This window comes from Saccopteryx leptura, chromosome 3 (assembly GCF_036850995.1).
Source record: "Saccopteryx leptura isolate mSacLep1 chromosome 3, mSacLep1_pri_phased_curated, whole genome shotgun sequence".
Lineage (NCBI taxonomy): Eukaryota > Metazoa > Chordata > Mammalia > Chiroptera > Emballonuridae > Saccopteryx > Saccopteryx leptura.
The window spans coordinates 109,504,317-109,527,364 of record NC_089505.1 but is presented as its reverse complement, the minus strand read 5'-3'; positions in this window follow the sequence as shown (position 1 = coordinate 109,527,364).

Sequence of the window (23,048 nt, the reverse complement as noted above, 5' to 3'; positions counted from 1 at the left end):
GCTATTTGCTCTCAACTCCCAGCCTTGTCCCTCACTTCAAAAACTTTTTTATTGATTGATTTTAAAGAGACAGAAGGTGGAAGAAAGAGAGAGGTGGGAGAAAGAGAGAGAAAGAGAAAGGGAGAGGCATTCATTTGTTGTTCTACTTGTCTGTTCATTGGTTGCTTTCCTTCTGTGCCCTGACTGGGGATGGAACCTGCAACCTTGGCATTTTGGAATGATGTTCTGACTACGTTAACCAGCCAGGGGCCTCAGTTCAAATTTTTGAGTGGAAAACAGATTGGCCCATCTTGGTCACTTGTCCAACTTGGCCAGGGGTGGAGCCATGCAGTACAGACGTGGTACTTGAGGGGCATTCTAGTGTATCAGGGGACAGTGTGAAGACAAGAAGGGCTTGGTGGATGCACCAGAGGTGCCCGTGGTCCCACTCTTCTCGTCGGGAGCAGCCAGGCACTTGAAGCTTGAGCTCTGGAGTTCATTTTGCAGCAGGGGTCCCCAAACTATGGCCCGCGGGTCACATGCGGCCCCCTGAGGCCATTTATTCAGCCCCCGCTGCACTTCCAGAAGGGGCACCTCTTTCATTGGTGGTCAGTGAGAGGAGCATAGTTCCCATTGAAATACTGGTCAGTTTGTTGATTTAAATTTACTTGTTCTTTATTTTAAATATTGTATTTGTTCCTGTTTTGTTTTTTTACTTTAAAATAAGATATGTGCAGTGTGCATAGGGATTTGTTCATAGTTTTTTTTTTATAGTCTGGCTCTCCAACGGTCTGAGGGACAGTGAACTGGCCTTCTGTGTAAAACGTTTGGGGGGCCCTGGCCGGTTGGCTCAGCGGTAGAGCGTCGGCCTGGCATGCGGGGGGACCCGGGTTTGATTCCCCGCCAGGGCACATAGGAGAAGTGCCCATTTGCTTCTCCACCCCCCCCCTCCTTCCTCTCTGTTTCTCTCTTCCCCTCCTGCAGCCATGGCTCCATTGGAGCAAAGATGGCCCGGGCACTGGGGATGGCTCCTTGGCCGCTGCCCCAGGCGCTAGAGTGGCTCTGGTCACGGCAGAGCGACGCCCCGGAGGGGCAGAGCATCGCCCCTGGTGGGCATGCCGGGTGGATCCCGGTCGGGCGCATTGCGGGAGTCTGTCTGTCTCTCCCCGTTTCCAGCTTCAGAAAAATACAAAAAAAAAAAAAATAAATAAATAAAAAATTAAAATTAAAAAAATAAAACGTTTGGGGACCCCTGTTTGGCAGTGTTGTCTTTAAGCTGGGATTCCCTTGGGATTCTCCCCACCAAGATCGGCCTTCAAGTGGGACATTATCTTCCTACCCTTTAAAACAAGTAAACAGGGCACTTACAATTTTACAATTTTTACTGCTAATTCCTACCAGGAAGAGATAACAAATCTAGGCCATTTTTGAGAAATCGCACACATTCTGGAATTGTCTAATAAATTTCTCACGGGGGCTGGAAGTCGGGCTGTCCCCTGGCTTTCCTCTGTCAGGAAGGTCTCTCTCCCTAGCAGCCGACCTGCCTCTGCTACAGGGCAGAGACACGGGGGCCCAATCCTCTCAGGGGGGCACTGCATCGTTAGGGACGATCACAATGGGTATCTCCCCAGAAGTAAAATCCTAGAGAAGAGCAGCAGATTACCTGGATTCCTGCCTCTTCTGCTTACTCACCTCCTTTTATTTATTTCTTAGAGGATAACAAGGCTTCTTTAAAAAAAAATAAAACTTCCTTCCTTGGACTAAACTTGTGTTTCAGAGCAGGAAGAATAGGGGAGGTGTTGTGTGTCGCTGGGGAGGCGTTGTGTGCAGGTAAATAGAGAGAGAGAGAGAGAGAGAGAGAGAGAGAGAGAGAGACTTCCGCTGCCTTTGGCACAGTCATTTCTACCAAAGAAATGAAATGAATCCTCAGGGTGTCAAGGGCACAGAAAACTTCGACAGAAGGAGCCTATCGTCAGTGGAGAGGCTGGAAGAGACACAAGATCATAGTCTTAGTGCTGGGAACCCCCTTCACAGATTCACATCTTTCATCCACTGCTTCCCCACCAGGGTAGTTATCAGCTTCTGCACGAACCTTTCCAGGGACCTGTGAGGACAGCCTGTTCTTTCTTCAGGCAGTTCTGACGCTTTGGCTGGGTGTCTGCAATGTTCCATACGCTGGCCTGTAATCTCACCCTCTGCAGGGAGGTCAGCAGTTAAGGAGACTGCCTGGAGGAGGCGGGAGAAGACCTTAGTGTCCAAGGAGTCTGATATTAACCACAGCAGGTCCATTCCTCGGCCACTTCTATACGTCAGGTGATCAGGTATTCAGGTCGCTGGGCAGTTGGGTCATTGTGCTGGCCCAAAGCCCAAACATACAGACCAGACCAGGAAAAGTATGAGAATCAGGCACCAAATCAAGACCACCCCAGCACAGGATAAAAAAAAATTTAGACTTTTTTTGAGACCCTTCACATAAAAAGTACCACAAAGATTACCTGTGAATGGGACCCAGGTCACAGGCAGCCTGACAAAGCCCCCTGTAATTAAGCAAGTGATCATTAAGGGGGCCTGGAGATGGGAAGTAGGACAAACCCAGGAGGGGTATTCACCTGGCGATCCCGTCGCGTGAATGCCTTACTCCTCCTCTCTTACTACCCTCCGTCCATATTGCACGCACTCGTTTTTATTTTACTGGATGGATTGGCACCCTCTTCTATCAGTGAAAGGCACAGATTCCGACTGGTCAGCAGCACATTTAAAAAGGGAGCGGTCACCAGGAAGCCTGCTTCTAACCTTCTGTGTCCCCAGGCCAACCGTGTGAGGCTCTGTGGTTTATTCACAACGTTCCTGCGTGCCCCTTCTCCTTAGCCTGGAGAAGCCTTTGCAGAACCTGCTCACCTGAGACAGCGACTTGGCTTCTCTGACCTCAGTCACAGGCGGGGATGCCGTCCAGGTGTTGTCATGGCAATGCTGGAGTCCGGAGTTGCTCACTGCAACTCGATTTTGACTGTAAAAGGTAAATTCTTTTCTTTTTTTTTTTTTTTTTTAAAGATTTTACACATAAAGTATGTTTATTTGTATTCTTTTTTTACTATTAATATATTTTTTTAAATTTTCAGCCATTAGATGGCTTTTATCTATAACTCTTTTTTTCAATTTTCATTAATTTCAATTTATTGTGTTTACATGGATTCAAGTGTCCCTCTGAATATAACTCCCTCATCCCCCACCCATGTGACCCTTTTTATACCCCCTTTGTCCTCTCCCCCTAACTCCCTCCCCCCTTGCCTCTAGGGTTTGCTGTCTTTTATCTATATCTCTGTGTTATGTATATATAATTTCACTAATCTCTTTACCTTCTCTGATCCCATCCCCTCATCCCCTTTCCCTCTGACAGCTGTCTCTCTGGTCCCTGTGACTCCGCCTCTACCTCTATTCTATTCCTCAGTTCACTTTGTATATTAGATTCCACATATAAGTGAGATCATATGATATTTGTTTTTCTCTGCCTGTTATTTCACCTAACATAATAATCTCTGCGTCCATCCATGATGTCACAAAAGGTAAGATTTCCTTCTTTTTCATGGCCGCATAGTATTCCATTGTGTATATGTACCACAGCTTTTTAATCCACTCGTCCACTGACAGACACTTGGGCTGTTTCCAGATCTTGGCTATTGTAAACAGTTCTTGTTTCCTTTTGCCTCAATGGTCAGGTGAAACCATTCTTACTGAAGGTGAGGGTGGAGGAAGCACCTCTCTTGGTGTAGAGGACTGGACAGGTGCCATTTCCAAGCCAACCTGCATGGGCTCCCAGGGAAAGGGGAGAGCAGAAAGCATGATCCGTCAGGGTCTGGAAGCAGGGATCACACCGCTGATCAGTCAGTCCCTGACCCAAACTGGGGACAATTCCAATGATCAGTGCCTTCAGTCAAGTCCATCATTGATACTGGGGTGACTTAGGAACTTGTAGAATCAGTTTGTTTACTCCAAGCCAGAGAGGGCTGGCTAGGGGGATTCACTGGGAGCCCTTTTTAGCAATCATGCCATTTGCTCACACTTGTATAGTGCTTGCCAGGTAGCAGGCACCGTTCCAGAGAACATGGCAAGGAGTTTGGATATATTGCAGTTGTGCATGTAAAATACGTAGCATAGCACCTGGCATGTAGAAGTGCTCAATAAATGGAGATGCTATTGTTGATATCAGACTCCTTGGACACAGTGCCTCCTCCTGCCTCCTCCAGGTGGTCTCCTTGACTGTTGATGCCATCCCAGAGTGGCTTGAGGTCACCTTGCTCCCTTGGATTTAGGATGTACACTTAATCTGGAGGGCCATGCTGAATGTCACTGTCCCTTATTTTAGCCCTCCAAAGCCTGCCATGGCCCTGCTACCCTTTTTCTCTTCTGTGGGAGCTCTGAGAAGTTCCACGGGGGTGGGTGGGGGGGGGGTCAACATCCACAGTCCCTCTCGGCTGGACCCCTGTTGTAGTGGCCAGCTTGGCGACGGTCCAATTCAGAGAAATCCCCAGGTTGTATTTGTGTCTTGCTGCCAGGCTCGGAATAATGGCATTGACAGTTGAAGTAAGCAATTGGCCAATTTCCTTCAGGAACGTTTGAAATAAAAAGCAGTTTGTCTGAGTAGAGGAAATTGTGAGAGCCCCAAATGGAATTGCTTAAATTTATTGCTGGAGAGTTTTTACATATGGAGCCAAAGGCATATCTTTTTGCGTCGAGCCGAGCCTTGGGTTTTCAGGAGTGCCGCACTGCACCAGAGACGGAGAAGTCTGGGCCAGTTCCAAAGTTGGCCCGTAGGAGCAGAAACCCCCACCCCATCACCAGCCTTTCCAGGAGAAACAGAGCTGCCTCATGAGGGTGAGAAACATTTGACTGCTGGGATGGGAAACACACCAGCCTTTTAAAATTATTTTATTGGAAAGCAGAATGGCACCTGCATCTCCAGACAGGATATTGACCGAGATTTAGCATCCATGGCGTCAGCCGTGACCCTCAGCTGCTGGACCGTCCAAAGGCTGCGGCGGACCTGGTTTTTCAGGTGGGGCTTCTAGTTTTTAAGTGATGAGCTCAGGAGGCCAGAAATGGGGGGGGGGGAGTGCCAGGGGAGAGCTCTTTCTGCAATTTTTCCTGGTTAGGACAGGAAAAAAAATTTAAGTTATTATTATTTTTTCTTTTCTGTTGAATTTATTGGGGTGACACTGGTTGATAAAATCATATAGGATTCAGGTGTACAATTCTATAATACATCATCTATAGACTGTACTGTGTGTTCACCACCCCAAGTTAAATTTCCTTCTAACACCATTTATCTCCCCTCTTCCCTCTCTGCCTCCCCCCTCCCCCTAAAATTATTTATTATTATTTTTTTCAGATTTATTGAGAAATAATTGACATATATCACTGTATAATGTTAAAAATATGCAGCATGACGGTTGGATCTACATGCCTTGTGAAAAGATACAATAACAGGTTTGGTGCCCATCCATCATCTCGTATGGATCTAATGAAAAAAAAAAAGATTTCTCCTTGCAATGAGAACTCTTACAATCCAGTGACTCCACACCTTTCTTATATATCATACAGCGGTGTCAACTGCGGTCATCATATTACACATTACATCCCTAGAACTTGTTTATCTTAGAACTGAAAGTTAGTGCCTTTTGCCCAGGGACTGCTAAATTTTGATCTCAAGTTCTGGAAGACATAGGGGACTTACATTGAAGTCAGCATCAAAATAAGATGTAAATTATTTGCAGAACAGCAGGGGATGTAATCAAATGAACTTGGCCAAGCTGTCCTCAGACCTGAGACCTAGTCTGACTTGGCTCTAGTTTACTGTGAGATCAAAGGCGCATCACTTTTCTTTTCTGGACTCAGTTTCCCTATCTGTAAAATGAGATAGTTCAACAAAATAATCCGTGGTCCTCCCTGGCTCCAATGTGCTGTGACCTGTGCCTCTTTCTCGCTCACACCCCCAATGGTTCGCCCCTCTTCATCTCTCTCTCCAAATATAAATGTCACTTACATATTTCGTACACATTGAAGACCTCTCATCACAATGTTGAGCCTGATGCATTCTGACACACTGAGAGGAGGCATCCCCGTGTTGTGAAAAAAATATGGACCCAAGAACCAGACAGACCTGGGCTTGAGTCCTGGTTCTGCCCCTCATTTGGTGGACCTTGGACAAGTTACTTATTTTTTCTGATCTTAAGTCTCTTTATCTAAGCCTAGGAATAATGTCGTGAGGATGAAATGAGACAGTGTCATAAATCATCCAGAGAATCAGCTGGCCAAACGTGGGTGCTCACCCAGCATGGCTTTCCTCCCTCATCCTATGCCCAGACCCACGCACACCTCAAACTCCTTCGCCCACAGTGCTGCTGGAGGCAGGAGGGCCCGCCTCAATTTCAGGGATGGGTTTGTAGTTCTAAAGAGGGAATGTTATCCTTCATGTTGTCCTCTAAGGTGTGGAATGAATGATTCTTGTACCAAAATGATAGATGCACTTGGAAGAGCTGCTTTGATAGGTGGGTTGGGGATTGGGTGAGATCCTGGATGATCCTTAAGTGAAATATATTAGAGCTAAACTGCTTTCTAAAGAGGTAGGTCCCATGACCGGCAGGACTTCTGTCTTGCTGAGCAAAGAGGTTGAGTGGGTCAGGAGCAGAGCTGGAGTACTCCGAGCAATAGAGGAGAGGGTTACGGATGGGGCTGGGGGAGAGGAGAAGGTGCCAGGTGGCGGCTCAGGAGAGAAGACACTGGGGAAAAGATGGGAGCGCTGAAGAGGGACTTAGGGAACACAGTTGGGCTATTTCTATAAACACACATGCACAGAGATGCACCCACCCTTGTGTTATAGAGATGTTCCATGGAGACACACGCACCCTCACATACAGGCCTGGCATTATCTGGGTGCCTGTGAGTGAGTCTGTGAGAGTGTGCGTGTGCGTGCGGCAGTGAAGACAGCCGCTCTCCAAGCCTTATGGACAAGCGGTCTCTATTAACCTTCTCCCCTTTGCTTCCCTCCAGGACGTGAGATGGGGCTGGTATCAGAATTGTTCAGAACCCTGCCTTAGCTTACCAGACTAAGCAAGATAGGGAGGTACACAGAGAAAGTGGTATTTGAAAGGGGGTATTTCTCTCTCACTGGACTAGTAACACTTTTCTGCTTGTCAGAGTTAGATGCTCAGCCATTCCTAGGGTCCAGGCTCCGTGCTAGGCACCGGGACTGCACAGTGAGCAAAGCAGGCGTGGACACGACCCTTCTGTCCTAATGCAGCTTATGTCCTTATGGTGGAAACAGACATAAAACATGTCTGGTGCCTGTGATGGGTCCATGAAAGGGGACTCTTGGGGGTCTCTGGGAGCATCTGATCTGGAGATGAGTCCAGCACGAGGACCTGAAAGAGACTCAGAGTGTTTGGAGCTGTGAAAGCAAAGAGGGAGTGGCAGGAGATGAGGCTGGAAATGGACGCAGGCCACATCACAGAGGGCCTTCTAAAATCTGTTCAAGGATTTGAACTTGATCTTGAGGGCCACAGGGAGTCATTGAAGAGTTTTTAGCTTCAGGGAGAGGCATGCTTAGTTTTAGTTTTTCTGTAGAACGATCACTCTGGCTTCACTGTGCACGCTGGGTCCTTCCTTCCCTTAGAGCCACAGCCCTTTTGGTGTCTCTGTGATGAAAGACAGCAAAGCCCAGCCAGGACCCCAGATCACAGGCCCAGGTTGGGCCTGGCCACGCCACATAGGCAGACTCTTCCTCCAGTCATGCCAGCCTGCTGTGCATAAGCTGAGGCTTCCTGGTGACAACAGAAAGTCAATCACTTTGGGCTATTTGATTTAAATGAACATTTACTGAGTGCCTAAAATTTTGCCAGGCTGGATTGTGTCACAGAAGCCTTATGAGGCATGCAAAAAACACGAGTCTCATTTTAGAGAAAAGTGGGGAGAGGAAGAGGCAGGACTGCCATGTTCCTTCTACATCCCAGTTACAGAGCTAGGGGCTGGTCTAAGAGATTGGAACTGTTCTCCTCATTTCAAGGTAAGAGAGCTAACCTTGAAGGTGAAGCAGTCTAGCCAAGAATACTGACTAGTGGCGCAATTGGGATCCTCCCCCCTAGTTTATTGAGGTATAAGTCAAGTTTATTCTGCTAGGTCATTTTCAGAAAACTTAATAAAAAACCTTCTCCTGCTTAGGAGAGTCTTCCTGTGTCCTGGGCGCTACTCGGAGAAGACACGGCACAGTGAAGACAGGACAACTAGAGGCGCGGGGCACCCTCCTGTAGGCAGAGAGGGAGGGTGAACTCCGCGGCCCCTGGGAATGGCACAGCCTCCCTCACCCTCCTGTAGCCCAATTGAAGATGGAATTCAGGGTGCAGGAGGCAGAGGTCAAGGGCTGTGATTTTCACAGGCTCACTTACTCAGTCATCACGGATGTGAGCCCTCTTGGGGTCAGATTGTGGGAAAACACAGATGAGCAGGGACAAATGGCAGGAGACAGCACACACAGTGCAGTGAAAGGGCATGCGTTTTATAGTAAGAGCTCTCCGCGTTCACATCCATATGGTACCCTACATCCAAGCTCTGCCCTTTAGGGGACTGGGAGCCTTTTATTATACCATGTCACCTCGAGTCACCCACTCTCCCTGGGGGACCTTGGGCAAGGTTCTTGGTGCCTCCATTTCCTCATCTGTTTAAAGTAGAGATAACAGTACTTAAGGAACAATATCACTATGTGGATCAATGAAAGAACACAAGGCATTAGCCCAGCATCTGCAAGTTCTAAGTTCTCAATAAATGTTACCGATCATTGGCAACCCTTCACTTATGTTAAGTGAGGATACTCATAGCCTTGGCACAGTGTTTAGGGGGTGGTGGTGGGAATGAGATGACAAAGTATGTATAGTGATGATCAACTTCCCAGGACATATGGTACCCTACCCTGTGTCCACTTTGCTGTCTTTTTTCCTGAATCTGTGCAAGGGCAAGTGCCAGATGTTTTCACCAACTGCAAATATTTGTTGGGAATTTTCAAGGTAGATCCTTTGCTTTGCTGATCCTTCAGGGAGTGGCTTAGATTGTGTCTGTTTGCTGCTTCATACCCCTCTGTGCCTTCATGCTGGGCTCCTGATAGAGCTGTAAAATAATAAAATTATTCATCTCCTCAGATAGCACCCCCCACACACATTACTTCACGTTATCAATTACACATGTCTTTTGAGCAGAGTTTCCCCTGCTGTGGTCACAGAGGGTATTGAGGGGTGAGTCTGCTCTGCAGAGCCTTCCTCCAGTTAGATTTTCAAGTCACTCCAGCGATGCTGAAGTTCTCAGATCCCAGCTGGGAACGGGAAGTGGGAGATAAGGGAGCGTCATTGCCTTGGTCTTCATACTCCATCCCTCCCCAAAGCTGGCAAGAGGTGGAGGGATAGAGCTCTGCAGCAAGCACAGAGGCTGTCACCTCCAGGAGCCTCGTGGTTTGGAGGTCAATTACCTTCTAGTCAAGTCGAGTCTCTTTCTGGTTGCCAGAAAACTGACCTTGGCCTTCACATCTCCCTTTATTTTCCATCCCATTTTCCTGCCTTCTTTTCCCCTCCTCAGGAAAACTCCTCTTGAGTCATCGATGCTCTGTCTGTACCTCTCCGCCCATTAGCTTGTCCCTCTCCCTCCACTAGAACAGTTTTGGCCAAGGTCACTGATGACTACATGTTGCTCCATCCGGAGGTCAATCTCAGAAACCAGCGGTTCTCAGGAACCATTTTTCATGACTTTGTAGCAGCGTTTGACAATGCTGACCAGTCCTTTTCTGAAACACTTCCCTCGCTTGGCTTCTGGGTCATTTAACTCTCTTGTTTTTCTTCCTACTTCATTGGCTTTGCCTTTTTTAGTATCTTCTAGATTCATCTTGTCCTCAGGGCTCAAGAGCCTCTTCTCATTCTTATTTCCACTCATCCATTAAAATGGTTTTAAATAGCATCTGGATGCTGAGAATGCCAACTTAGTCTTTACCCCGGCTTTCTTGTTTGTACCCCAGATTCACATATTGGTCTCCTTACTTGACTTCTTTACATGGATCTCTACTGAACACCTTGCTCTTCACATGTCCTACTCCAGACTCTTGATTTATTCCTTCCAAACTTACTCTTCCCTCTGTTTTCTCTATCTCATTGATGTCAAGGTAATTTTTCTATTTACTCAGGCCAATTTTTTTTTCTTTTTTCCTTACAGAGATAGAGAGTCAGAGAGAGGGATAGATAGGGACAGACAGTCAGGAACTGAGAGAGATGAGAAGCATCAATCATTAGTTTTTCATTCTGACACCTTAGTTGTTCATTGATTGCTTTCTCGTATGTGCCTTGACCGCGGGCCTTCAGCAGACCGAATAACCCCTTGCTCGAGCCAGCGACCTTGGGTCCAAGCTGGTGAGCTTTTTTTTTTTTTTTTGCTTAAGCCAGATGAGCCCGCGCTCAAGCTGGCGACCTCGGGTCTCAAACCTGGATCCTCTGCATCCCAGTCTGACGCTCTATCCACTGCGCCACCACATGGTCAGGCAGGCTAAATATTTTGAAGTTGTCCTAGATTCTTTGTCTTCTCTCATGCCCCGCCCCCCCAATCAATCAAGAAAATCTTGTTACTGTTTAAAATATATATCCCTAATTTTTTTATTTCTTACCATCACCAAATCTACTCTCCTAGTTTAGGCCACTTTTATCTCTTGCCTGATCGACTACTAAAGCTTCCAACTGGTCTCCCTGCTTCTTTCTATCCTTGCCCCTTCTCCCCATTCTCTCTCTACCAAATGGCAGCTAATGTGATCTTTTTAAAACAAAAATTAGGTCATGCCACTGCTCTGCTCAAATTCTCCAGGGGCTCTCTCTGTCTCAGTCAAGATAAAACACCACGTTCCTTATCACTGTCTGCAAATCCATCATGGTCTGGCCTGTGTCACCTCCTGGTCTACGTCTCTCCCCTTAGCCTGGTTGACTCCTGTTCACCAAACACACCAAGCAGTCTCCTGTTCGCACTGCCTCTTTCTTCTACCTGGGACACTGTACCTCCCAAAATCTGCACGGTCACTTCCTCGTTCAGGTGTGTGTTCAAATGCTAACTTATCAGAGAGGCTCCCATAACCTCTCTATCAAATTACCCTTTACCCTTTCTCCTTATTCTTTAGTAATCTGTTTGTGTGTTTTGGTGGGGGCTTTGGTTTATTTGTTTATGTATGTAGTCTCTTTGTTGCTCATTTTTGTGATTCTGTCTTGCATTTCTTTGAACATTTCATATATAAAGTGATTTTATATTCTGTAGCTCACAACTTGGGCATCTGAAGCCTTTGTGCATGAAGGGGTTACATCTGTTTGTTGCTTCTGCTCTTACTCATGGCACTTTGTTTCCTTACTTATCTAGTCTTTGAGTGTGAATTGATCTTAATCTGCAGAAAATCTGGGGCAATAAGTTGAGGACTCATTCCTCCAGAGAAGATTTTTATTCACTGGTGCCAGGCAACAAAGAGTACCGTTGGCCCAGAAATCTTTTAGCCCCTTTTAGGATTTCAGGCTCCAGCTGAGTCTAGGCCCAGCTTTCCCACCACGCCACCGGCTCAAGGCTCTGTCCATAGATCGCATCTCTGGATGCAACCCGACACTCCACTATTGCTCTTAGTTTACGACCTTTATTCCCTTCAGCCCCTTGGAGATTTCCCCCGTTTCCTGAGAGTTCAATAATTGGCAAAAACTTAGTGTTGTGCAGTATATAATTGTTTCTGAGTGCAAGAGCCCTTCAGAGAATCTTCTTGGCCATAGTTCCAGAGGTGGAAGCATCTTTTTATTACCTCGACCCCATTATTTACCCAATTTTAGTTTCCTGTTCAGCACTTAATCACCATCTAACATAGTACATATTTATTGGTTTGTTTATGTATTTCACCAGTGAAATGCAAGCCCCATAAGAGCAGGGGTTTTGATTGGTTTGTTCATTGCTATAGCCCTAGTGCCTCAAACAATGTCTTGCACACAGCAGATGTTCCATAAATATTGTTGAATGAATGAACAAGGACTCCCTTAAGTTGGTTCAAGCAGAATTGGCTATTTTAAGAGAGTACACGGAGAGACGGGAGCTCACAAACACAGGCGGGGTAGCTAGGCTGGGCTCTAAGGATGGGACATCGTAGCTACTTTGGATCTAAGGTGTTTCTGGATTCTTATAGTAACAGGGTCCCTCTCATGTCTCCCCCACCCAATGTCTACTTTCCCTCTTTCCTTATAATTTTTATTTTTTTATTTTTATTTTTTACAGGGACAGAGAGAGAGTCAGATAGAGGGATAAATAGGGACAGACAGACAGGAACGGAGAGAGATGAGAAGCATCAGTCATCAGTTTTTCATTGCGACACCATAGTTGTTCATTGATTGCTTTCTCATATGTGCCTTGACTGCGGGCCTTCAGCAGACTGAGTAACCCCGCTTGAGCCAGTGACCTTGGGTCCAAGATGGTGAGCTTTTTGCTCAAGCCAGATGAGCCTGCGCTCAAGCTGGCAACCCTGGGGTCTTGAACCTGGGTCCTTCCTTATTCCAGTCTGACGCTGTATCCACTGTGCCACCGCCTGGTCAGGCTTTCCTTATAATTTTTCATTGCATTTTTTTTCTTTCAAATTTTTTTTTAGCTACTAGCTGAACTCACCCTCCCCTCTAGTTTGGGTCATATTCTCAAGAAAAAGGGTAAAATTGATTTACCATTTTTTAAAAGCCTCTCACACGGTCTCTGGCTAACCCATGAATTTTAAGAATGAAGGTGGAGAGATAAGAACTCTCAAGGCACTGTAAGGACAGGAGGAATAGTGGACCGGGCTCCAGAGGCTTAGAAGCCATGGATGCTTCTATATCTAAGGTGGTTATGACCTTTGGTCAGGTGTCCACCTTCCAAACCATTTAAATATGAAAGGTCAAGAGAATAGCTAGGTAAAATAAATCATGAAAGCCAAGCAGGAGGGATCTGGAAGTAATATCCCTTAATAGGGGCCTGGGTAAGGCAAATAAAGAGACTGCTAAATGCAGAACACCCTCTGAGAGCAAATTATAATGACTCAACATTCAATGGAATAAATCAGCATCTCGAAAAGGTACAGAACCACTTTGATGATGACAAGACATCCAAGTCCAATCAAGAGAATGAGGCGGTAGTCCTAGAAAGATGTGATAATGGTAAGGAAAGTGGTAGCCAGTTCAATTACATCGAGCTATGTTTGGAAATAGTATGTCCTAACTAGCAAGGAGGAGATAGAAAGTCATCAAATCAGAGAGCAAGAAATGACAGTATCTTTTCTGCCCCAGAGAGGCCAGTGCACATGTTAAGTGTGAGCCAGATAATCTAGTAGACAGACATTAATTAAACAATTTCTCACGTATACAAGCTAAACAGTGTTTCAGGCTGTTAAGGAAGAGGACAGGGAACCAAGAATATTTAGAACAGCAGATTTGATCTAGGCTAAGGGGTCAGAAAAGTCTGCTTGGGCAAATGACTTGCTTGATTGGATATCTAAAGGCCACCTGGAATTTAAACAGGCAAATGTTGGGGATGGGGCATTTGTTCCAGACCCTTGCAAATACCCTGGGGTTTGTGCTGTTCTTCAGAGACATGTGTTCAGCACTTTCCTGCCTCAGAGATTTGCATTTGCTCTTTGCTCTGCCTAGAAAGTCCTCTCTCCAGGTAACCTGGTGCTCACTCTTTGCTCAGAGATCACTGCTTCAGAGAGGCCTTCCCTGACGCTCCAGCTAGCACCGCACATGGGATGGTTGTTATTTCCTTTTCTTCTTTAATGTTTTTTTTTCCATAGCATTTACCCACCCTCTAGTCTATAATGATTTTTTTACCCACCCTCTAGTCTATAATGATTCTCTAGTCTATAATGACTTGTGTATAATGTCTTCTTTTACTAATTTTTATTTCTTTTGTCCACCATGGTATAACCACCCCCAGTACCCAGTGTATAGTTTGCTTCAACAAATATATAATATTAAATGATTATATGCAAAGAAGCAAGGTACATCTAGAAACAGAAGGGATGCCAGTGTGGCTGGACTTTAATGAGTAAGAGGGAGGAAGGCAAAAAAAAAAAAAAAAAAAAAAAGAAAAAAATAAAAAGAGGTGGGACAGGTAGGTAGGGCCAGGACGCTCTAGGACAATACGAATTTTATTCAATAGTGTCATCTTCATTCCATGAAAGATGGAAAGTCACTGGAGGTTTTAAAGAGTAAGAGTATTATAATCAAATTACTACGTTAAGACATCTTTCTGGATTCTGTGGAAAGTGCAGAGTGTTAGGGGTAGGAGAACACGGAGGAATGGAAACCTGTTAGGAGCCTCCCATTTTCCAGCCTGGAGACAGTAATGCCTGGGACTCGGGTGGTGACAGTGCAGGTGGAGAAAAGTAGATGAACTCAAGCAATTAAGTATGAAATAGAATTGATGGGATGTGGAAATAGATTTGGACATGGAGAGTGAGAAGGAGGGAGAGGTCAAGGATCAGTTCCAAGTTTCTGACTTTTAAAACTAATGGATGGTAGTTTATTGATTAAAAGTAAAATTTTGGAGGAGGAGTGTGTGTAAGGGTAAAAAAGGGTAGGCAAGAGCTGGAAACATCAAAGGCTACAGCCAGATCCTGAGATACTGGAACTGAAGATTTCAAGATAGTAGGTATTTCTAGGAGGTGGCCACATCTGGAGATAACCTTGGAATATGATGGATTAATTCACTCAAGAATTATTTACTAAGCATCTATTATGTTTCAGGCACTTATATGGACTCTGTGCCTAGCCTATGAAATAAAGTCTTTGTCCTCAACTAGGGAAGTCTTATTACACTATTGTACCAATTAAAAATCTTTAATATCAAGTAGTATGATGGTAACAGCAGAGTAAAAAGATAAAGAATGGAGTTGGAGGGTGGAATATATCGTAGGGAGAATTGTAGGGAAGGGATTTCTGAAGGTAACATTTGAACGAAGACCTGTAGGTTGAAAAGAAGCCATTGACACAAAAATCTGTGGAAAGAGCATTCCAGGTAGAGGAAACAGTGAGCGCAAAGGTCCTGAGGTGGGTAAAGCTTGGTATGCTTAAGAAATAGCAAGAAGACCAGTATAACAGACACAAAGTGAGTGGTAGGGAGGACTATGGAAGAAAGGATGAAGGAAACAGGCAGGAGACACTGTCTTTTCTCTTGCTAATGTTTGGAAGTTGGAAATTACTATAAGTGTAATGCGAAACCATTGATGGGTTTTAAGTAGAGGAGTAACCTCATCCGATAAATATTTTTAAAGGTCACATGGCATCCATGTGAAGAATAGATTAGAAGGGACAAGTGTGAGAGGGGAGGTGAATAATGGGAGGCTGCTGCAGGAATCTGGGCGAAGGTGGTGGTGACCAGGCTGAGGTGGTGGAGACGAGGTTGAGGTGGTGGAGACCAGGCTGAGGTGGTGGAGACCAGGCTGAGGTGGTGGAGACGAGGCTGAGGTGGTGGAGACCAGGCTGAGGTGGTGGAGACCAGGCTGAGGTGGTGGAGACCAGGCTGAGGTGGTGGAGACCAGGCTGAGGTGGTGGTGACCAAGATGAGGTGGTGGAGACCAGGCTGAGGTGGTGGAGACCAGGCTGAGGTGCTGGTGACCAAGATGAGGTGGTGGAGACCGGGCTGAGGTGGTGGAGACCGGGCTGAGGTGGTGGAGACCAGGCTGAGGTGGTGGAGACCAGGCTGAGGTGGTGGAGACCGGGCTGAGGTGCTGGAGACCAGGCTGAGATGGTGGAGACCAGGCTGAGATGGTGGAGACCAGGTTGAGGTGGTGGTGACCAGGCTGAGGTGGTGGAGACCAGGCTGAGGTGGTGGAGACCAGGCTGAGGTGGTGGTGACCAGGCTGAGGTGGTGGAGACCAGGCTGAGGTGGTGGTGACCAGGCTGAGGTGGTGGAGACCAGGCTGAGGTGGTGGAGACCAGGCTGAGGTGGTGGAGACCAGGCTGAGGTGGTGGTGACCAGGCTGAGGTGGTGGAGACCAGGCTGAGGTGGTGGAGACCAGGCTGAGGTGGTGGTGGTGACCAGGCTGAGGTGGTGGAGACCAGGCTGAGATGGTGGAGACCAGGCTGAGGTGGTGGAGACCAGGCTGAGGTGGTGGAGACCAGGCTGAGGTGGTGGAGACCAGGCTGAGGTGGTGGTGTGAATGGAACCAAACTTGCTGTGGGCTTTTGATTGTAGAGCACCCAGAACTTGCTGCTGGGGTAGGTGCGGGAGTGAGTGCGGGTGTTGGCTTGAGTATTCAGATGAATGTAGGTATCATTAACGGAGATGCATTGCATGGAATGCAAATCTTCACTGGGCTTGGGGTTGTTAAGTTGCTGGAAAGGCACAGGGATTGTTGAGCCCACATGGATGGTGAAGTTGGCCTGGGAGGTGAAGATGTGACTGTGAGATCGGGAGTGGCAACAGTGAGGAGGGGGTAGAATGACTGAGCCCCCAGAAAGGGGCTCTTGGATGAGAGGATGACTGTGGCGAGAAGAGCTCCGCCCATCCTGCCCGCTTGTCTTCCCTGGAGTGCAGGGTACTGAAGGGAACAGAGCCTGGCCCAGAGCGGGTTGCAGTTCTCCCAGGTCATGGCGGGGGGGGGGGGGGGGTGCCGAGGAGTGAGGGAGGGTGAGGGAGGGAGGCCTGTAGGACGGAGGTCAGTCCAAGTCTACTGAAGTTGAGGACCAGTGGAGACAATGGTGTATTTTTACATTTGTAGTAGAGCTATCTTTAAGCAGTCTCCCTCCTCTACTCAGTAAAATTTTTTTATTATGAAAGAAAACCAATAATAAGAATGGCTAGAAGAAAAACTCAGTAAAAAGTGTGGTGCATTGGACTCCATATTTATCAACATGCTGTAGAAAAAGTAAAAATAAATATGGCAGCTTAAAAATAAAAAAAAATAGATGAATCCTTTTAATGTATATTTGGAAAAAGGGGGAAACTTAAACTTACTTACTAGTCTGTCTCAACAACAAATGGTAACATTACAGTTTCTGTTTTCTTGATTCACTCTTCAGTTTTAAAACTGGAAACCATTAAAAAAGCATTCGTTTCAGTGTTAAAGATATTATCTAAATTCAGGACACCGCCGGCTAAAACGTACACTTTCCTGGCTCACGATGGGCTGACTGTTTCACTGCTTTAAAAAATGATACACAAATAAAAATCCTGTGTGGTCACATAGGAGTAGACAGAACGGAAGTAACTCAAGCTGTTTCTTTGTTTTCCAAAGACTATCTTTACCATCACTGCGCTATCGTTGTTTATTTAGAAGATTCTGTTTAAACACAGGAATCTGTCATAGAATGGGCGTTGGAGACTTTAAGTGCCTCTGAAGTGAGCTCGAATGATTCTGAACACGGGAACACTCTGGAAATGAACGTGTATAGCAGAAGCCCTGCGTGTGGGGCCGACTGCATGACCAAAAGGGTCTGGATTAACGTCCATGAAGTAAACAATTGTGCATTCAAGGATAAGCAATTAGAAAGCTAATCTGAATATATATTACATGTAAATTAAATATGTGTATATGAAAATTCAACAGTAAAAACAGCAATTTTTAGCATTTTACCAACAAAGAACTTTTTGGGGAAGAGTATTTTATCACGGCAATGTTTAGAATTGTCAGTACCTGGTGATAATAAAAAGAGACGAACTTTTAGCTGGCTTTATTATTGACTTAAGCATCGGGAGTGGCATCTCTGTATTGCCTGCCCTGGGGTGGACCTCCGCACTGCCCCGTGCCCCCCAGACTGGCCAGGGGAGTGGGCCCAGAGCCTGAGTTGGTGGGAGGGCAGGGTTGGGAGAGGGCAGGCAATGGGACCTGTCTGGATTTGAAGGGACAGCAAAGGAGGCCTGTTTGGGGTAAGAGGTCTCTCCTTAGAGGCCCTGCTGGGAACCTTGGGTGGGGGGACCTCTGTTCCATGCCTTCTGTGGTCTCTACAAACTGATGAGGCGGTCCTCATGGCAGGGACATCCGTCCTTGGTTCTGTGTTCCAGTCTCATTGCTTTCCCCAACCATTTTGTTTGTCCTTCCCTCTATTGCTCTGTCTGTCTGTTTTCCATTTCTCCTGGTCTCCGTGTCACTTCCTCTCTCTGTCTCAGGTTCACTTCCTATCCCTGCCTCTCTTTCTCTATCTTCTTGTTTGTCTCTCCTCGTCTCTGTCTCTCAAATTGTCTACCTCTCTGGTCTGTCTTTCCTGTTCCCCTAAGTGTCTTATCTTCTCTCTGCAGGACAGGCGCCTCAGTTTTTCAGCTAGAGAGCTAAGGGGAGTGTGGGAACAGAGAGGCCACCACTCAAGCTGCATATCCCATGTATTGTTTGAACAGTCTCTTCCTCTTAGAAATGCCTCGTTCACTGAGAACACCCCGGAAGTGACAGCCCTTTCTCTAATCGTAGGGCTGGCTGGAGGCCTCCGTCCAAACAACCAGGACCCACATTGGGGGCGGGGCGGGGCTTGTGACTTGCAGAAGCTGTGGCCTCAGTGGACTGTGCGGGGAGGGACCTGGGGTGGACATGAGCAGCATCACGGGTGCAACCACAGAGTCTGGGGCTCAGCTCAGGTCTCTGAGAGACTCCTTGGGTGGCACCATCTTTGAGGAACCTGAGCTCCTTTCTCCTGGCTTGGCCTGGGGAGGGAAGGAGCCCTCACTTTTCAGGACTGAGAGCCCTCCCCCATATTGGCTTCCCCAGCAGGCTGCCCAGCAAGAGTGGCACCTGGGGACTGAGAAGCTGACCCAGCCTCCACCCTACCCTCTTCTCCTTCTTCCTGGACCACGAGTCCTGTCCAGATAACACGGGAAGTGTCTGCTGCCCCTCTCTCCTTAGCTCTCAACACACCCCCTCACGCCCTGTGCTGCCCTCTCCAGCTTCCCAGCTGGCCACCCCTGGGCTTTTACTTGAAGTGCCTTTTACTGAGACGGATCTCAGGGGAAAAGGCAGAGGAAACCATAGGCATGGAATGTCTTGGTTTCTGGCTACCTGGGGAAGGTGACACCTCATATAGATGAAGAAACTGAGGAACAGAAAAGTTCCCCAACAGGTAACCCTAGAGTCCATCAATCCAGTTACCTTCCTCCCATTCCTTCCACTGCTCTGTGATATTCTTCATCCCAGCACCCCTATTCCTCAGGGCCTTTGCACTTGCTGCTTCCTCTCCATGGGTTGCTCTTCTCCCACCTTTCTGAATGGCTTCCTCTCTTAAACCCTAGGGTCTTTGCTCAAATATATATATATATATATATATATATATATATATATATATATATATATATATTTCAAATATACTTCTTATGAAGCCTTCCCTTACCATCTTATCCTTCCAGAACCTCCTGTTTAATTTCTTTATCCTGATTTATTTTTCTGCACAGTATTTATCAACTAACACACTGTAGAGTTAATTATTTTTTATTGTCTGATTTGTACTAGAGTATAAGCTCTCCCAAGACAGGGGATTCTGTTTATCTTATTGAGGGCTATATTCTCAGCTCCCAGAACAGAGACTGGCACCTTGGAGGTGCTCAGTGAGCATGTGGAATGGATTAGAGTGCCTGGCACAGGGTCCTGCGCAATGTGATCGCTACTATTGAGGGAGCCAGCTTTTGTATGACTGCAGTTTTCTTGACGCAGCAGGACAGCTGGCATCTCTGAGCTGGCCCTCCCTTGTGTCCGACTGCATTGCCCTTCCCCCAACACCAGGAGACCCTTGCTTGACCTTGAAGGCTCAGCCTGTGTTCTCCTCAAAGCTTCTCCTATTTTCCCTCCACCTGCTCCCTCTTCATTCTCTGTCATGTACCTGTTACTCTTTGAAGAGCATGTATTTCTGAGACCAGTTGTAATTCACATCTTTTTCTTGCCATCGCCAAGTGATTTAACCTTTTAGAGCTTCAGTTTCTGTATCTATAAAGTGGGGTGATATAACGCCAGGCCATGCAATGTTGTATGAGCTCCTGAGGGGGCAGTTCTGAGCAGCAGCAGCCTTCTGTGGGATGGACCTGGCAGTGCAGGCTTGACCTGGCCACCGAGATGGTGGAGGCAGCATATTCTCAGGGGCAGCAGCTCCAGCCCAGGTTCCCGAGGGTGATGACGACTACACCTGCCTACTACAAGCCAAGAGTCAGAGATGGGGGTTCAGTGAGCACTTGGGTTCTGGGAGGAGGCCCCTGTGGTGAATGGTGTAGGCATTCATGATTAGGTCTGCTTGGCCAAAGCTCCTGCCTTGTGAAACCCCCTGCCCACGGGGGGCATGCGCAGGGCAAGACCATGACTGTCTACCCCTGACTGTGTCCTTAACACTTCCGTGTGCTTCTTCTGCTGCCACATGTCCCATGGAACCCACAGCAAGGACATCATTACCCCATCATTCACACCTGCAGGCGAGCCTTGAACGCCCTCCTCTCTGCCTTCTGTGGAATGCCAGGCCTTTGGTGTGCAGTAGAGAACTCTGCGGAGGTACGAGGGCTTCTCTGAACTGGACAAGAGGACTCCCCAGTCTTTGCAGAGGCTGTTTTACCATTCATGGGAGATCAGACTTGCCGACCTCATACATCCCTTTCAGTTCTGAGAAACTGCCCTGACTGGTTGGCTCAGGAGATAGAGCATCGGCCTGGTGTGTGGGTGTCGTGGGTTTGATCCCCAGTCAGGGCACACATGAGAAGTGACAATCTGCTTCTCTTTACCGCCCTCTCTTACTTCTCTCTCTCTCTTCCCTTCCCTCTCTCCCTTCTCTCTTTCTTCCCCTCTCATGGCCAGTGGCTCTATTGGTTTGAACATTGGCCCCAGGCACTGAGGATAGCTCAGTTGATTCAAGCATTGACTCCAGACAGGGTATGCTGAGTGGATCCCAGCCAGGGCCCATGCGGGAGTCTGTCTCTCTATCTCCCCACTTCTCACTTAAAAAAAATCTGTGATATGCAATGTTGAAAACCTACAGTTCTAAGAATATTTATTCTCCACATCCAACCAAAGTTTTCTTTTCTTCCTCCAACCTTTCATTATTGCTCTTAGCATTTGAAAACTGGAAAGCAAAACGCTCAGGCCTTTGTATGCAAAGGCACGTTCCTTCATCCTTACACCCCTTCTACACGGGGAAGGAATGCCCGGTCAGCCAGGGGCGGCTGGCTTCTCAGAACATTGACAAATCAAAGGCAGTTTGGGTAGAAGAAGAAAAACAGACTCTGCTCTGTGTTTAGCCAATTAGCAAAATGCCAAGCCATCCTTCTCAACTAAGCATCTTTTCTTTAATGATCTTGTGCCTGTGCACCCAACAAATGCAATTGTTTGGAGATTATTTTCTTTGATTCACTCAATGTGATGCACTGAGTGCCTACTCTAACCAGGGTACTGAGAATGCAGTGTGCTCAACACCAGATGCAGAACCCACCCACCTCCCTTGGTATCTAAGAAGTGACAGACACCAGTAGGAATGCCAGTTGGCTGTCCTCGTGGAGGGGGCTAGGCCTGTGTTTCCACTCAGAGGCCAGTGAGCACAAGAACTGCTCCAGCCAGCTCAGCCACAGGGCTACATTGTAAGAGATCTCCTCGCCTTGGGTACAGGATGCACAGTCAGGCCTTGTGGGTCTTAGAAAGTCATCAGACTGCTACTCTGCCCCTTTGATGTTCTCTACAGTCACATGGTCTTGCTTCTCCAAGGGCCATCGTAACTTCCTCCTGTTGAAATCATTCATTAAATCTTAATCTTTAACGATTAAATTTTAATCATTAAATCTGAATCTTTAATGATTAAATCTTTAATGATTAAATCTTTGAACCTTTCCGGCTTGGCTCCCTACATTGTCAGGGATCCAGCAGTCCACAGACTCACAGAGGAGTGGCCGAGAGAGTGTAAGGGAAAGGCTTCGTTACCTGTCCGGGGTTCAACGAAACCTGTTCGCAGCACCCCTGGGCTGGCAACGTGAGATATCGTCTCCTCCAGTGGGTCGGCAGGGGTGAGGGGAGGGATTGGTGTTCCTGAACCTGGCAGGGGCAGTAGCAATCGGGGAAGGGCTGCCTGACACTATTCATAGACTTCAGTGGAGAAATCCAGCCACTGCCAACCACAGCCCGAAGGGAGGTCGCTGTGGGAGTAAGTTCCCCTAGCTGTCTCTCCTTCCTCTGTTCCGTCTCCTGCTGGTGCCTTCTGTTGGCCAAACTGGCTTAGAATTCAAGAGGCCAGTTGATGCAATCCACAGATAGAGGCCAGCTGATGCAGTCCCAGGACGGAGCACAGGCAGAGAAGGACGGAGAGTAGATCTGAAGAGGCAAGTGGAGACTACCGCGGCTAATTTATATGGTCTCTCCGCCTCGCTGTCCGCTGTCCAACGCCCTAGAGAGAGAATCAGATTAGATCAGCTCAGACTGAGGTGAAAGAAACTTCTCTGAGGTAAGCAGCATCACTCCCATTTTCAAGATGAGCAAACCAACATTGAGAGAGAGGAAGATACATTCCTAAGATAACACATAGTAAGTGGCACTGCCACTGTCATCAATGACCAAGGACCATGCGCTCAAGGGAGCTGCCCTCCCTGGAAGTTCTCAGGGGTACTCCTGGCCTGGGCCGAGGGCTGCACTCACTGGGTCTCTATCCCCAGGTGTTTGGACAAGTACTGTATTTTAGGTATCTCTTTAGAGATCGTCAGAGATGAGCTTCGTGATCATAAAGAGTTAGGCATGGTTATGTGTGTGCCCTTCAAAATATGTTCCAGCCCAGAAGAAGACTGTTTCTGAAATTTTGCTGGACCACCAATGTCTGGTTTAGTATCCTGGGCTCCCATGACGCCCCTCTCTACCTGAAATCTGACTCCAGTGTTCATCTGTGCTGAATTTGCCTGGTGGGTTTTTGTAGAACACAGAGTCCCCATGCCACCATCATTTTACCTTCACAGCAGTCGGATCCAGACTTCACAAAGCCCTTGCTCTTGACGTAGGCTTTGTTTATGACTTTGCTATGCCTGGACTAACACTGACACTTTGAGGGGGACCCACCTCCTTTCCAGCACAAGGAAAAGGA